The sequence below is a fragment of the Rhinoderma darwinii genome, chromosome 4 (assembly GCF_050947455.1).
Source record: "Rhinoderma darwinii isolate aRhiDar2 chromosome 4, aRhiDar2.hap1, whole genome shotgun sequence".
In the NCBI taxonomy this organism is placed as follows: domain Eukaryota; kingdom Metazoa; phylum Chordata; class Amphibia; order Anura; family Rhinodermatidae; genus Rhinoderma; species Rhinoderma darwinii.
Genome location: NC_134690.1, coordinates 2844345 through 2860248, shown reverse-complemented (window position 1 = coordinate 2860248; position 15904 = coordinate 2844345).

Sequence of the window (15904 nt, the reverse complement as noted above, 5' to 3'; positions counted from 1 at the left end):
ATTGAAAAAAACTGGCCTTTTCTTGCAAAAATAAGGACATTTCTAAGTGACCCTAAACTTTTGAACGGTAGTGTAAGTTATGAGGAAAGATTAAAATAATTAAACCTATTTAGCCTTGAAAAGAGACGACTAAGGGGGGACATGATTAACTTATATAAATATATGAATGGCACATACAAAAAATATGGTGAAAACCTGTTCCATGTAAAACCCCATCAGAAAACAAGGGGGCACTCCCTCCGTCTAGAGAATAAAAGGTTCACTCTGCAGAGGCGACAAGTCTTCTTTACTGTGAGAACTGTGAATCTATGGAATAGCCTACCGCAGGAGCTGGTCACAGCAGGGACAGGAGATGGCTTTAAAAAAGGGTTAGATAATTTTCTAGAACAAAAAAATATTAGCTCCTATGTGTAGAAATGTTTTACTTCTCTTTCCCATCCCTTGGTTGAACTTGATGGACATGTGTCTTTTTTCAACCGTACCAACTATGTAACTATGTAACTATGTAACTATATTACTATGTAACTATGTAACTATATAACTATGTAACTATGTAACTATGTAACTATGTAACTATGTAACTGCTCTGTGGATCACCTATGCTCCTCACCTCTATAGTGTGCGCAGTCCGGCACGTTACTATCCCTGCACCGGCAGGCTGGTCAGATATGAAGCTTTACTGACTGCTTCATCTTTCAGAAAACTGAAACAGAAGGTAGAACAATCAAAAGCAACCACATGAAATGGATTCAGAGAATCTGCTCTGTGGATCACAATATAAATGTAGGGTTCATGTGAGATCAATAGCTAATACATAAGACTGGTCCTGTCTGTCTTTCTCAGACCTGATGGTGACCAGTTATGGTAAGTGAAGCTGCTCTGCTCTGCCTCCACAGCCTGTAAGGAAGGCCATCTATTCTTTGTGTTCTGGGATATTTGGAAAGTAAACCTTGTATATTGGCTGTTCTTTGGCTTAGAACACACTGAGCTCTCCTATATGCCCAAAGGTATATGGACACCAGACCATTAAGCCTACATGAACTTGTTGGGTGATACCATTCATAAACCATGATATTAATATGAAGCTTTTGCGACAATATATATATTGAGATATGATTCATTACTCCAGAGAACACGTTGCTCTAGAGTTGAGTGGCGACGTACTTTACACCCCTCCAGCTGCTTCTTTACATTGTCCATTGAGATCTTGGGCTTGTGTGCAGCAACCATGGAAACCCTTTTCATGACTCCCTGGATGCACAGATCTGGTGCTGATGTAACTTCCAGAGGCAGTGTGAAGCCATGTAGTAAGTAATATAACAGAGGACAGGTGATTTCTACACACCGTGCGCTTTAGCACTTGGCGGCCCGCTCTTTGGGTTTGTCGGGTCTACCACTTCGTGGCTGAGCTGTTCTTCCTCCAAGACACTTCTACTTTACAATATTAGCACTTACAAGCAATCAGGACAGATCCAGCAGAAATTTCATGAATTGACTTGTGGCAGAGGTGGAATCCTATGAACTGCCATGCGTAAATTCACTAGGCTCTCCAGTACTGCCCATACTACTAGCAGTGTAGAGTACTTGACTGTGTTCTTGGTTCTATGAATTTCTTTGCAGTGGGTATGACGTAAACATGCAAACTCAATAATTCGGAGGGTAGTCCACATACTTTTGGCCATATAATGTACATAATTATTCTAATATATCCTAATTTTTTGCAGATCAGCTACGGGGCAACAAGTTATGTCCTAAATGACAGAAATCTCTACCCAACTTTTTACAGAACCATTTTAAGTGTCCGGATCAGTTACTTTGTTTTATCAAAGTTAATCATGTTCTTTAGGTGGATATGGGTTGGAATAATATCTTCCGATGATGACATTGGCAGTGAGGAAGTTCAGATTCTGACACAATATCTGACCATGAATCAAATTTGTGTGGCCTACACCATAAAAGTGAAATTTGTGAGCTTAAGTCTTCTAGATAAAATTGAACACAAAAACATGGAGATTATTAGACAGTCATCAGCCCAGGTTATTATACTCTGTGGGACATATACTCCACATCTTGCAGATCGGTTACTTGCAATAAGAGGTGTGCTCCATGATAAGACTCTGGTCTTTGGTCCGGCTTTTGCTTTAAACACTTTTCTAATGGAGCATCACAATGAAGCATTTACTGGGAGTTTGGCTCTTGAACCTTCTCCACTGCCTATACCAGATATGAGAAGTTTCTATGAAAGTTTCCAGACCATAAGTCATCCAGAAGATATGTTACTGGCTCATATATGGCTGCTAAACCTGCACTGTTTATCAAGAGATCCAAAAATGAATAAAATCCATCAATCTATATACCAGATGTCTCTTCATAACTGTTCTGAGACACTACGGGTAACAGATTTTTTAAGCTTTCAAGGCAAAGGACTCTCTGACCGAGTGTATAAAGCTGTTTACTTATTGGCTCAAGCTCTACATGATCTACACATGACCAGGAAGGTCAATCATCTCCATAAATACAGACACCAGGCAAGTGAAGGAAAAATTAAAAAATATATATTTTTGAACCAAAAATATACAGTTAATTTTAATATTGTGAATTGTTTTTCTTTGATATTCTTAAGTTTCTTATTTTGACATGAAATTATTTTAAAAAAATGTAAAAAAAAAATGAATACAGTTGCTCAATGTGACAGGAAAAAGGATAAAAGTGATTGAAGGTGCGTACATTTCCGGGGTCCTGTCTAATAAAATTGTAATTGTTGGTTTATTGATGAGACAGCATGTATTATAGGTTTACCAGTCATTCTAAGGGGTTTCCAACGTTACTAAGTGATGATGTCACTTGGCCACTTTCCAGCGGTAAATCCATGATGGGGGCCTTGGTCCTCCTGGCTTCAATTGCCTGCTGAGTCAGGTTGCCTTAATAACAAGGCAACCTTACTCTTCCCTAATCGTTTTTGCGATTTCCTCCTGTTCACAGACGTGACTGCCTTCTTCAAGCTGCTAAACACCTGCCAACTGGCACTCACCAATGACATCAGTCCTTTCTAAATAGGAATCCAGCTGATATGCCTATCCTGAAAATTAAGGTACATCCTTTGCAATCTTTATTATTTATGACCGTGATGGAGACCCTGACCACAGACTTGTTACAGAATTTTTGATTTGTCGCCTGGTACCTGTAATAATTCTACTGCTGGTTTTGACCACTGGCCTGTCCTATGACTACATCTCCGTCTCATCATTTTACTTGTACCTGTCGCCAATCATTGACTACTCTGGTGACCTTGACCTGGTAATCCGACTGGTAAAGTTCATACAGGTACCTCCTCGCAGGGGTAAAAGGGGAAGAACGGGGATATTCCTTAGACTCCACACACCATATTAGAGGTGATTGCGACTCTAAGGATCAACTTCTCTGGAGAGAAACAAAATATTATTGACAGGCCATGAATCGCAAAGCGCTGTCGTGTCTACTCCCTTGCCTGTGGATGTCTATGAACTTGCCAACCAATTGATCCAGCAAGGTTCCTGTCAGCAAGAAATTACCTGAGCACTATAACAAATTTCTTCTTACATGGATGCTCTGAACCGCTCTGCAGCTACCATGATTCAGCAGACTACCATTCTGTATTCCACCTCGACGCCTCCGCTGCATCTATCAGCTCCGCCATGCGTGGGGACTCTAAGGCCTATTGAAGATTCATTAGTGAGCTATATATTTTGAACTTTGTCCTCAGTGGCCCACCATACATTTCTTACTCAGCTTCAAGTCTGGGTCCTATGTACATTCTGAAGGAATTTTCTTTCTGGTCATCATCAACATTTCAGCAGTGTAGTACTACTTGGGCTGCCCTGGCTCAAACAAGAATCACCCGTTAATAAATGGTCCTTCGGTCAAATTGTGGTGGCGGCTTCCTCTTTTCAGCGTTGTCTTCAGAGACTAATTTGTACTTGACAGCTTCTTACATGTTACATTCTTCAATGTTTAACCACAATACCAGAATGTGAAGACTCTTCGGTAGCATCGTCCTAACCATTGTGCCATACCTCTACTTTCAGATCATGAACCTCCTAGGAGGTCAGCTTTGCCTGTTATCTCTACCCGAATATAAGGCAATATAAGGCATACATACAAAATAAATTAGAACGAGAGTTCATCCATCTAGGGCCAAGTTCTTTTTTTTTTTTTGTTAAAAAGGACTGCTCTCTGAGACTTTGCATTGACTATTGAGAACTGAATAAAGTCACGGTTAAGAATAGATTTCCGGTTCCATTGTTCTCTGAGTTGTGTATTCACATCAAGGGATCCTGATATTTTTCCTAATTGGATCTCCGGGGAGCCTATAATTATTTTTTGTATGACGAAATGAGTGGAAAACTGCCTTCAACACTCGTGACGAGCACTATGAGTATTTAGTGATGCTCTTCTGTCTCTGCAATGCCCCAGCTATGTCTCAAAAGTTCATTATCTAAATATTTCAGGATGTTCTGTATTAGTCTACATTTACAATATTCTTATCTACTCCAAGGATTTGAAGACCCACAGGTTATATGTCCATTCAATTTTACAATGACTTTGTGAAAATTATCTTTACACGTAAATGGAGAAAAATATGTTTTTTTTAGAAACCAGAATATCCATTTCTAGGCTAAATAATCTCTGCAGCATGTCTTAAAATGGATCCATATAAGGTATTCTCCAGAATTGGCCTCAACCCCTGGATCTCAATGCCCTCCAGAGATTTCTTAAGTTCGCAAATTATTACCAACAATTTATCCAACATTTCTCCCAAGTAGTGTCTGCACTAACTTCTCTAACTCAGTAATGAGCAAATTCTCAAGTCTGGCCAACTTCTCCGGCTCAATCCTTTAATCATGTCAAGTTCTGCTTCTCTTCTGCTCTTGTTCTTCACCATCCAAATTCTGACAGGCCATTATCCCTAGCGGTTGGTTAGAGGTTCTATTCGAGATGGTACAGATCTCTCAGCAGTCAGAAAATAAAAAACTACACTCTGTACTTTGTTCTCATAGAGGTTCTCTACTGCTGGGAAGAATTATTATCCCTAAAGACCTGGTACACATTATTGACCCAAATTGTATTCTTGTCATGACTAATGTTTCTCCTAAAAGTTCTCCAAGAGGACAGTCCTTAATATCTAGTCCCAGTGCTGCAATGTGTTGACCTGAACACATTCATCGCTGCTGTTAGGTCATCCTGGAGTCAAACACACCTGTGAACTTTTCTCTCACCACTAGTGGTGGCCAGGATGGAAACAAGATGTGAAAGTTTGTTTCTTCTTGTACCATATGCTCAGTTTAAACCATTCAGGCATGCCAGGCACACTCGGGTATTCTCCAGCTACTGCTTATTCTTATTGAACATTGGACAGAAATCTTGATAGATTTCATCATCGATTTGCCTCCAGTTAAGAATTTACTACCATCTGGATAATTTTTTTTAAAATAACTCATTTTGCACCATTGCCAGGATTACAACCTTTTCTTCTCTAGATTGGAGTTGTCTCAGAGAGCTCAGACCCGTATAATGTTATGGCATATCCGAGTGTTATACCACAATATAGTAAACCCCCATAATTTGGTCGAGTGCTGATTGCAGGGCTCACTTCTGCTGAGGATATGTACAGGACAGATGAGGCATTACAGGAGGAACTTAGAGTTGTTGATGCTTGAGCAATTTTTCGAAGCCTGCTGGAGTCTGCCAGGAGAGAGCATGCACGTGCAACCTCTAATCCATAACCACTCTAATCGACAGAGTCTAAGGCTACTCTAAGGTGTTCATCAGAGCCGACCGCAAGGTGGGATGGTCTTTGCTGCTTAGAACCCAGGTTGACTTAGCAGAGTATTGTGTTGGATAAAAGGTGCAATGCAGGCAAACCTGAGCTGAAAACCAGACAGCCAGAGGGTTAACTGAAAGTCCAAAACTAAAGCGATTGGTAATCAGGCAATGCAAAGTTCAAACCAGCCAGGTATTTAGATTTCAGTAATAATATACTCTTTACGGATCAATGGGATTCTTGGATTAAGACATTTCCAATTACGAAGTTCTAATGGGTTTTCTAGTTTCCTATCTTTATTATTATTATTTTTTATTTACTTAATTTAATTACATTTATTATTTATTTTTTTCCAGCACGGGAGCCTGTGATAATTTGGGGTGGGAAGAGGGGAAGAAAGAGCAAAAAACAAAAGGGGGAAGAGGAAAGAAAAAGCAAAGATAAGGAAATAGAATAAGGAAATAACTGAACGACATCTTCCCTATTTTATGTTATTACTGTAAATGTACTCTTCTTTGATGTACTGGTTATTATTCTGTAAAATTGTAAAACTTTTGAAAAACTAAATAAATACTCAGGCAAAGCAAAAGGTCAAACCAGCCGGGAGAAGATAATCAGAATTGGTAAGCAGAGAGTAAACGAGAGACAAGACAAGGTCAGTATTCATGAGGTCCAGAAGTCAGAAGGGCAGGAAATGTCAGGAGCTTGATCAGAACACCAGAAGATAGGAGAATCACAAGCAAAGGAGAGGTGGAAGAAGGTGGGATTAAAAACTAATCCACACCTGACAGGCAGAAGGACAGACAAAAGAGTTAAGATCAAGGTAAAAAAAAGACACGCCCAGAAGCCAGAACCATAGCCAAGGAAATCTTAAGGGAACAGGAGTTTCCTAACAGTTGATGGAGGAGGGGAAAAAATATAATTAAACAGCAGCAGAGGGTCTTCAAAGTCATTATATCAGGATCATGTCATTAGGAAAAGGTGATTATATGGATTGCAGTTCAATAAGCTAAAGTCTCAACTCGTGTGATGCATCTCGAAAAGAGGCCAGACAATCTTCTGAAAGTAGAGAAATCAACCCCAGGATGGACATGACTGACCCTTTGACCTAGCCTTTATGTTTCACACAGTGCTCTTTGGAGGTTTAGTTTACCACTGTTTTGACTCTCTGTGGCATAATAAAACCCATATCCTTCTTTCTGTTTCCCAGCTCCATCTTTTTTTGAGAAATCAAAGATCCTTTGATGGAAATCCTTATTTTTCTGAAAATGGAGATTTCATTGACCAATATTCTATTGTAAATTGGATAGATTTAAAAAATGCAAATTATATTTTTAAACATGTTGGTCACACAGAAACAGAGCAGCATGAACTAAGTATAAAAATAAAGAGGATAATTTGGAAGACCTACAGTAACCAGGTGAGATCCTTCATGCCTTTGAGACATAAATGTATTAAACTAAAGATAGACGTTAAACAATAAATTTGAGTTGGGTTGAAGAAAAACCTGGTTTGTACTTCACAGTTCTTGTACCAATGCACATTAAAAACATTTTTATTTATTGTTCTTAGGTCCCAAAATCTCAGTGTTCAGAGAATTGTTTACCAGGAACCCGGAAAGTCTCAAAGTCCAGAATCTATTCCTGCTGCTATGATTGTGTCCAGTGCTCCCCGGGAGAAATCTCCAACTTGACAGGTATGAAGACATTAGAAATAGGTGTTCTGCACTGATCATTATGGAGGGAGGGTATATTGACCACATTTTGGATACTGAATATTCTGTAGTATTGAGGTTTTTTTTAATTCTATTTCCCAGACAGTGAAAGCTGCATGAAATGTACAGACCTCGACTGGCCCAATGAGAAGAAGGATCGTTGTGTTCCTAGATTGCTGGAATTTCTCTCCTACACAGATGACACAATCGTCCTGGTTATTTGTCTGGTTTCTATTATATTTTATTTTCTTACATTCATGATTCTTATGACTTTTATTTTGTACCAAGACACGGCCATTGTGAAAGCCAATAACAGAAACCTGAGCTTCCTTCTCCTGGTCTCCATCATGCTGAGCTTCCTCTGTGTCTTCTTGTTCCTTGGACATCCAGTGGACCTCACTTGCCTGCTACGTCAGGTCTCATTTGGAATCCTCTTCTCAGTAGCAGTTTCTTGTGTCTTGGCCAAAACCATCATGGTTTGCATCGCTTTCAGAGCTACCAAGCCCGGCAGCACCTGGAAACGCTGGATTGGAAGCAAGTGGTCTAATTCTTTGGTGTTGTTCTGCTCATCCATCCAAGTAATGATCTGTATGGGTTGGTTGACTCTAGCACCTCCCTTCCTGGAGCTGGACATACACTCCTATGAGGGGAAGATCATTGTGCAGTGTAATGAGGGCTCCGTTATTGGGTTCTACTCTGTCCTGGGTTATATGGGGGTTTTGGCGGCTGTTAGTTTTACTATGGCTTTTTTAGCTCGGACTTTACCGGACAGTTTTAATGAGGCCAAGTACATCACCTTCAGCATGCTGGTGTTCTGCAGTGTCTGGATAGCCATGATCCCGGCTTATCTGAGTACCAAAGGGAAATACATGGTGGCTGTGGAGATATTTGCTATATTAACCTCTAGTGCTGGACTTTTAGGATGTATATTCTTCCCAAAATGCTACATTATTCTATGGAGACCAGAACTGAACTCAAGAACACATTTACTGGAAGGAAGAACCAGATGAGATAATGTGATGATTGATGATACAACGTAAAGAATATGTGGTTTACTTATGTCTGCTAGATATAGAACTTCAACTTTATCCCATGAAATATGTTTTCTTTGATAGACCTGTACTTACATATCTGGCTATTGGATTGTATTTTAAGAATTTTGGAAAGAGACAAATCCTCCAACCATATGAATAGTGGGGTCATTTATTCTTCCAGCTTTAGTTCTTTGTTATAATTACATTAAACATAAGGTAATTTTAAAATTCAGATATTGTTCTTCCCTGAACATGAGTGATCATTCTTCATCTATCAGATGCATTCCGGTGCAATTAAACACGGAGAGAAGGAGAAGTACACAGACTGCAGTGCCAGAAGGCCACAGATCAGGAATGCACCTAGCCTTTCTACTGCCAGAGGCAAACTGTAAAATGGCATCCCCCAACATAGGGAACATTCATAGACAGCAAAGAAAAAAAATTATATAACTTTTATGTTCACATATGATTGAATTCTGTTTAATACGAGTGTAAAGATTCAACAAAAATCCTGGCCACATGCTGCATGAATCCCTTAGTGTACCACTTACCTGCAGATAAAGGAGATACTGATGTGTCCACCCTTACCTTTTGTTAAAACATCATTGCAATATGCCTGTAAAATCCTCGACAGGCTTAAATCCACATCAAGACAGCTAGGTGGCCAAATAAACTAAGCAACTCCCAACAGAACATATAAAAAACACCAGAACCAAGCTCAGTACAAATATACAGTAGCGGAACCAAGCTCAGTACATATATACAGCTCCAGAACCAAGCTCAGTACATATATACAGCACAAAAACCAAGCCCAGTACATTTATACAGCACCATAACCAAGCTCAGTACATATATACAGCACCAGAACAAAGCTCAGTACGTATATACAGCACAAATACCAAGCCCAGAACATTTATACAGCACCATAACCAAGCTTAATACATATATACAGCACTAGAACAAAACTCAATACATATAAACCACACCAAAACCAAGCTCAATACATATATACAGTACCAGAACCTAGCTCAGTACATATATACAGCTCCAGAACAAAGCTCAGTACATATATACAGCACAAAAACCAAGCCCAGTACATTTATACAGCACCAAAACAAAGCTCAGTACATATATACAGCACCAGAACAAGCTCAGTACATATATACAGCACAAATACCAAGCCCAGTACATTTATACAGCACCATAACCAAGCTCAGTACATTTATACAGCACCATAACCAAGCTCAGTACATATATACAGCACCAGAACAAAGCTCAATACATATAAACCACACCAAAATCAAGCTCAATACATATATACAGTACCAGAACCTAGCTGAGTACATATATACAACACCAGAACCAAGCTCAGTACATATATACAACACCAGAAAAAAGCTCAATACATATAAACAGCACCAAAATGAAGCTCATTACATATATACTGTACCAGAACAAAGCTCAGTACATATATACAGCACAAAAACCAAGCCCAGTACATATATGCAACACCAGAACCAAGTTCAGTACATAAATACAGCACTAAAACCAAGCTCATTACATACATACAACACAAGAACCATGGCTAATACATATATAGAGCACTAGAAACAAGTTCAGTTTATATATACAATACCAGTAACAAGCTGATACATATATACAGCACCAGAACCAAGCTCATTACGTAAATACAACACCAGAACAAAGCTCAGTATGTAAATGTAGCACCAGAACAAAGCTCTGTACATACATACAGCACCAGAACCAAGCTCAGTACATATATACATCACCAGTACAAAGCTTCCTACATATATACAGCACCAGAACCATGCTCAGTACATAGCTAAAGCACAAGCACCAAGCTCAGTACATATATACAGCACCAAAACAAAGCTCAGTACATTGCTACCGCACAAGCACCAAGCTCAGTTTATAAATACAGCACCAGAACCATACTCAGAGTATGTATATATATATATATATATATATATATATATATATGTACTCTAACTGAATCTTCCCCTGAAGTGCGTGATGACATAGAGGAGGATCTGGAGCGAGATGTGGATCTGGGTCTGTCTAGTTTAAGTCGCCATTTATATACCCTGTTAAATTTGTAATCCTGGACATCCCTTTGGAATTTACCCAATTTAACAGAGCATATGTCTTTTTCCCATTTGACATATTCTTTGTTTAGTTCTTCTTGTAATCTAACAAGTGTCTCATTTGAGAGCTCCTTTTTTAAGCCCAATTGTATCACGTCTATTCCCCTTTCTATTTCCACTAATGTCATGGAGTTCGATTCAATCAAGAGATTCATGAATCCTTTGGAGCATGACTCTGCTACCTCCTCCCATCTCTTTTTAAAAACTTCATTCTCTATATCAAAAGAGGGAAAAACTTGGACCCTCAGACCCCTAGGTATCAAGTCCCTGGAAATATATTTTTCTAAAAACGCTCTATTCCACCAGATTTTCATTCTTTTATAAAGGAGTAGTTTTAATTTATTGCTACGTTCCCTAATATCTGTACTACTAGCATCTAAAAACAAGTTGTTATATGAATTTTGGTACCACCAATTTCTGTATTTTAAAATTAGGATAAAGCTGTATTATGATATTATTATAGCTTTCTTCTTTTTAATAACAGTTTATTGACTGTACATTGATGTATGTTGCTCCTTTGATCGGAAGATATGTGAAATAGGCAGTTTTTTTGACACGTTCCAAACACACTGACGTTTGACACTTACCTTTTCTCCTGCTTTCATCGTCCTATGGGGTGCGCGCTCCATACGCACGTGACCGGGACTGTTGCTGACCCCGTCCAAGCCTCCTATTGTGTGGTGCGCATGTCCGGAATTCCTGGTACGCGTCAGGAACCCGGACGTGCGCCGCAGCACTGGAGATCGGATGTGGGACAAACCACACTTCCTGTCGCGTCGATGGAAGTGTGCCATACACCGACGGACGCAGAAACAATTACTCATTTAGATTGCAAACACCTGGTCATGGACTACTAAGGACACATACCATCTAGACACCTCTACACCCCCTGAGGAAGCGGACATCGCAAAACGCGCGTCAGGGTCCATACACAGGTATCCAGGCCATCAGAATGACTACTATGGGTAAGACTATCTGAGTCACTAATTGCAAGGGTTTATCTGCTATAGAAAGGACTTACCTTGGTCATCCTTTTTCACTATTATAGCTCATACCCAAATTATTTATGTTATACAAGATAATATACTGCCCTTGTCACATGCCCCTAATATAGGGTTTTCAAAACATACCATATACTTGGCAGTGTTTTTTTTACCGGTGTTTGCATTATATAGTCTCCCCCTTCATGTACCTTTTTAACATGTGTGTTTTTATATGTATTTCATAAAGATTTGTTATTTCTTTCACATATATTTGGCATTAGACTCTGTTCTTATGTGTTTAAATAAATATATATATATATATATATATATATGTATATATATTTTTATTTTTTTTACTGGAACCAAGCTCAGTTTATATATACTGCACTAAAACCCGGCTCAATACATATATATATAGAACCAGAACCAAGTTCAGCACATATATACAGCACCAAAATAAAACTCAGTCCCTAAATATAACACCAGAACTAAGCTCATTAAATATATACAGACCAGAACCAAGCTCAGTACTTAAATAAAGCGCAATTACTAAGCTCAGTACATAAATACAGCACCAGAACATAGCTTAGTACATATATACAAGCCAGACCCAAGCTTTGTACATATATACAGCACCAGTACAAATCTCAGTACATATACACAGCACTAGAACCAAGCTCAGTACATATATACAGCACCAAAACAAAGTTCAGTACATAATTACAACACCAGAACAAAGCTCAGTACATATACACAGCACCAGAACAAAGCTGATTACATATGCACAGCACCAGAACGAAGCTCAATACATATATACAGCACAAGAACCAAGCTCAGTACATATACACAGCACCAGAACAAAGCTCAGTACATATATACAACACAATATCCAAAATCATTACATATATGCAGCACCAGAACTGTGCTCAGTGCATATAAACAGTACGAGAACAAAGCTCAGTACAAATAGACTTTTACCAGAACAAAGCTTACTGCGTATACACATCACCAGAACCTAGCTCAGTACATAGCTAAAGCACAAACACCAAGCTAAGTTTATAAATACAGCACCAGAGCAAAGCTTAGTGCATATATATATATATATATATATATATATATATATATATATATATATATATATATATACACTGTATATATACTGTATATACATATATATACTGTATATGCATATATTGTACTAGAACAATGCTCAGTACATGAAAATAGCACCAGAACCAGGCTCAATACATGTATACAGAACCAGAACCAAGCTCAGTTAATATATACAGAGCAGAACAAATCTCAGTACATAAATACAGCACCAGAACAAAGCCCAGTACATATATACAGACCAGACCCAAGCTTTGTACATATATACAGCAACATAACAAATCTCAGCACATATATACAACACCAGAACCTAGCTCAGTACATAGCTAAAGCACAAGCACCAAGCTCAGTACATACAGTATATACAGCACCAGAACAAAGCTTGGTTCATAGCTACAGCACAAGCACCGAGCTCAGTTTATAAATACAGCACCAGAGCAAAGCTTAGTGCATATATATATATATATATATATATATATATATATATATATATATATATATATATACACTACCGTTCAAAAGTTTGGGGTCACCCAGACAATTTTGTGTTTTCCATGAAAATTCACACTTATCTTTATCAAATGAGTTGCAAAATGACTAGAAAATATAGTAAAGACATTGACAAGGTTAGAAATAATGATTTTTATTTGAAATAATAATTTTCTCCTTCAAACTTTGCTTTCGTCAAAGAATGCTACATTTGCACCAATTACAGCATTGCAGACCTTTGGCATTCTAGCTGTTAATTTGCTGAGGTAATCTGGAGAAATTTCACCCCATGCTTCCAGAAACCCCTCCCACAAGTTGGATTGGCTTGATGGGCACTTCTTGCGTACCATACGGTCAAGCTGCTCCCACAACAGCTCTATGGGGTTGAGATCTGGTGACTGCGCTGGCCACTCCATTACAGATAGAATACCAGCTGCCTGCTTCTTCCCTAAATAGTTCTTGCATAATTTGGAGGTGTGATTTGGGTCATTGTCCTGTTCTAGGATGAAATTGGCTCCAATCAAGCGCTGTCCACAGGGTATGGCATGGCGTTGCAAAATGGAGTGATAGCCTTCCTTATTAAAAATCCCTTTTACCTTGTACAAATCTCTCACTTTACCAGCACCAAAGCAACCCCAGACCATCACATTACCTCCACCATGCTTGACAGATGGCGTCAGGCACTCTTCCAGCATCTTTTCAGTTGTTCTGCGTCTTACAAATGTTCTTCTGTGTGATCCAAACACCTCAAACTTCGATTCGTCTGTCCATAACACTTTTTTCCAATCTTCCTCTGTCCAATGTCTGTGTGCTTTTGCCCATATTAATCTTTTTCCTTTTATTAGCCAGTCTCAGATATGGCTTTTTCTTTGCCACTCTGCCCTGAAGGCCAGCATCCCTGAGTCGCCTCTTCACTGTAGACGTTGACACTACAGGACAATGACCCAAAGCACACCTCCAAATTATGCAAGAACTATTTAGGGAAGAAGCAGGCAGCTGGTATTCTATCTGTAATGGAGTGGCCAGCGCAGTCACCAGATCTCAACCCATAGAGCTGTTGTGGGAGCAGCTTGACCGTATGGTACGCAAGAAGTGCCCATCAAGCCAATCCAACTTGTGGGAGGGGCTTCTGGAAGCATGGGGCGAAATTTCTCCCGATTACCTCAGCAAATTAACAGCTAGAAGGCGAAAGGTCTGCAATGCTGGAATTGCTGCAAATGGAGCATTCTTTGACGAAAGCAAAGTCTGAAGGAGAAAATTATTATTTCAAATAATAATCATTATTTCTAACCTTGTCAATGTCTTGACTATATTTTCTAGTCATTTTGCAACTCATTTGATAGATATAAGTGTGAGTTTTCATGGAAAACACAAAATTGTCTGTGTGACCCCAAACTTTTGAACGGTGGTGTATATACTTTTGGTGGACTTTGTTTTTACGGCGTCCATCAGGCGGTAAACACTGCACGTTCACCTTATTCTACAGGTTGATAAGGTTACGGCGATACCAAATTTATCATTTTTTTTGTGTTTTACCATTTTTAGATAAAAAAAATATATCCTATTTGCTGAACAAAAAAATAGTTGTGTGTCGCCGTATTCGGAGAGCCGTAACTTTCATTATTTTTCGGTCAATTGAGCGACGTGAGGGCTTATTTTTTTTGCAGGGCGAGTGGTGGTTTTCATTGGTACCATTTTGGGCTACATGTGACTTTTTGATCACTTTTTATTCCATGTTTTTGAGATCTAAGGTGACCAAAAAACAGCAATTTGCTTGTTTTATATATATATATATATATATACACTACCGTTCAAAAGTTTAGGGTCACTTAGAAATTTCCTTATTTTTGAAAGAAAAGCACAGTTTTTTTCAATGAAGATAACATTAAATGAATCAGAAATACACTCTATAGATTGTTAATGTGGTAAATGACTATTCTAGCTGAAAACGTCTGGTTTTTAATGCAATATCTACATAGGTGTATAGAGGCCCATTTCCAGCAACCATCACTCCAGTGTTCTAATGGTACATTGTGTTTGCTAACTGTGTTAGAAGGCTAATGGATGATTAGAAAACACTTGAAAACCCTTGTGCAATTATGTTAGCACCACTGTAAACAGTTTTGCTGTTTAGAGGAGCTATAAAACTGACCTTCCTTTGAGCTAGTTGAGAATCTGGAGCATTACATTTGTGGGTTCGATTAAACCCTCCAAATGGCTAGAAAAAGAGAGCTTTCATGTGAAACTCAACAGTCTATTCTTGTTCTTAGAAATGAAGGCTATTCCATGCGAGAAATTGCCAAGAAACTAAAGATTTCCTACAACGGTGTGTACTACTCCCTTCAGAGGACAGCACAAACAGGCTCTAACCAGAGTAGAAAGAGAAATGGGAGGCCCCACTACACAACTGAGCAACAAGACAAGTACATTAGAGTCTCTAGTTTGAGAAATAGACACTTCACAGGTCCTCAACTGGCAGCTTCAATAAATAGTACCCGCAAAACGCCAGTGTCAACGTCTACAGTGAAGAGGCGACTACGGGATGCTGGCCTTCAGGGCAGAGTGGCAAAGAAAAAGCCATATCTGAGACTGGCTAATAAAAGGAAAAG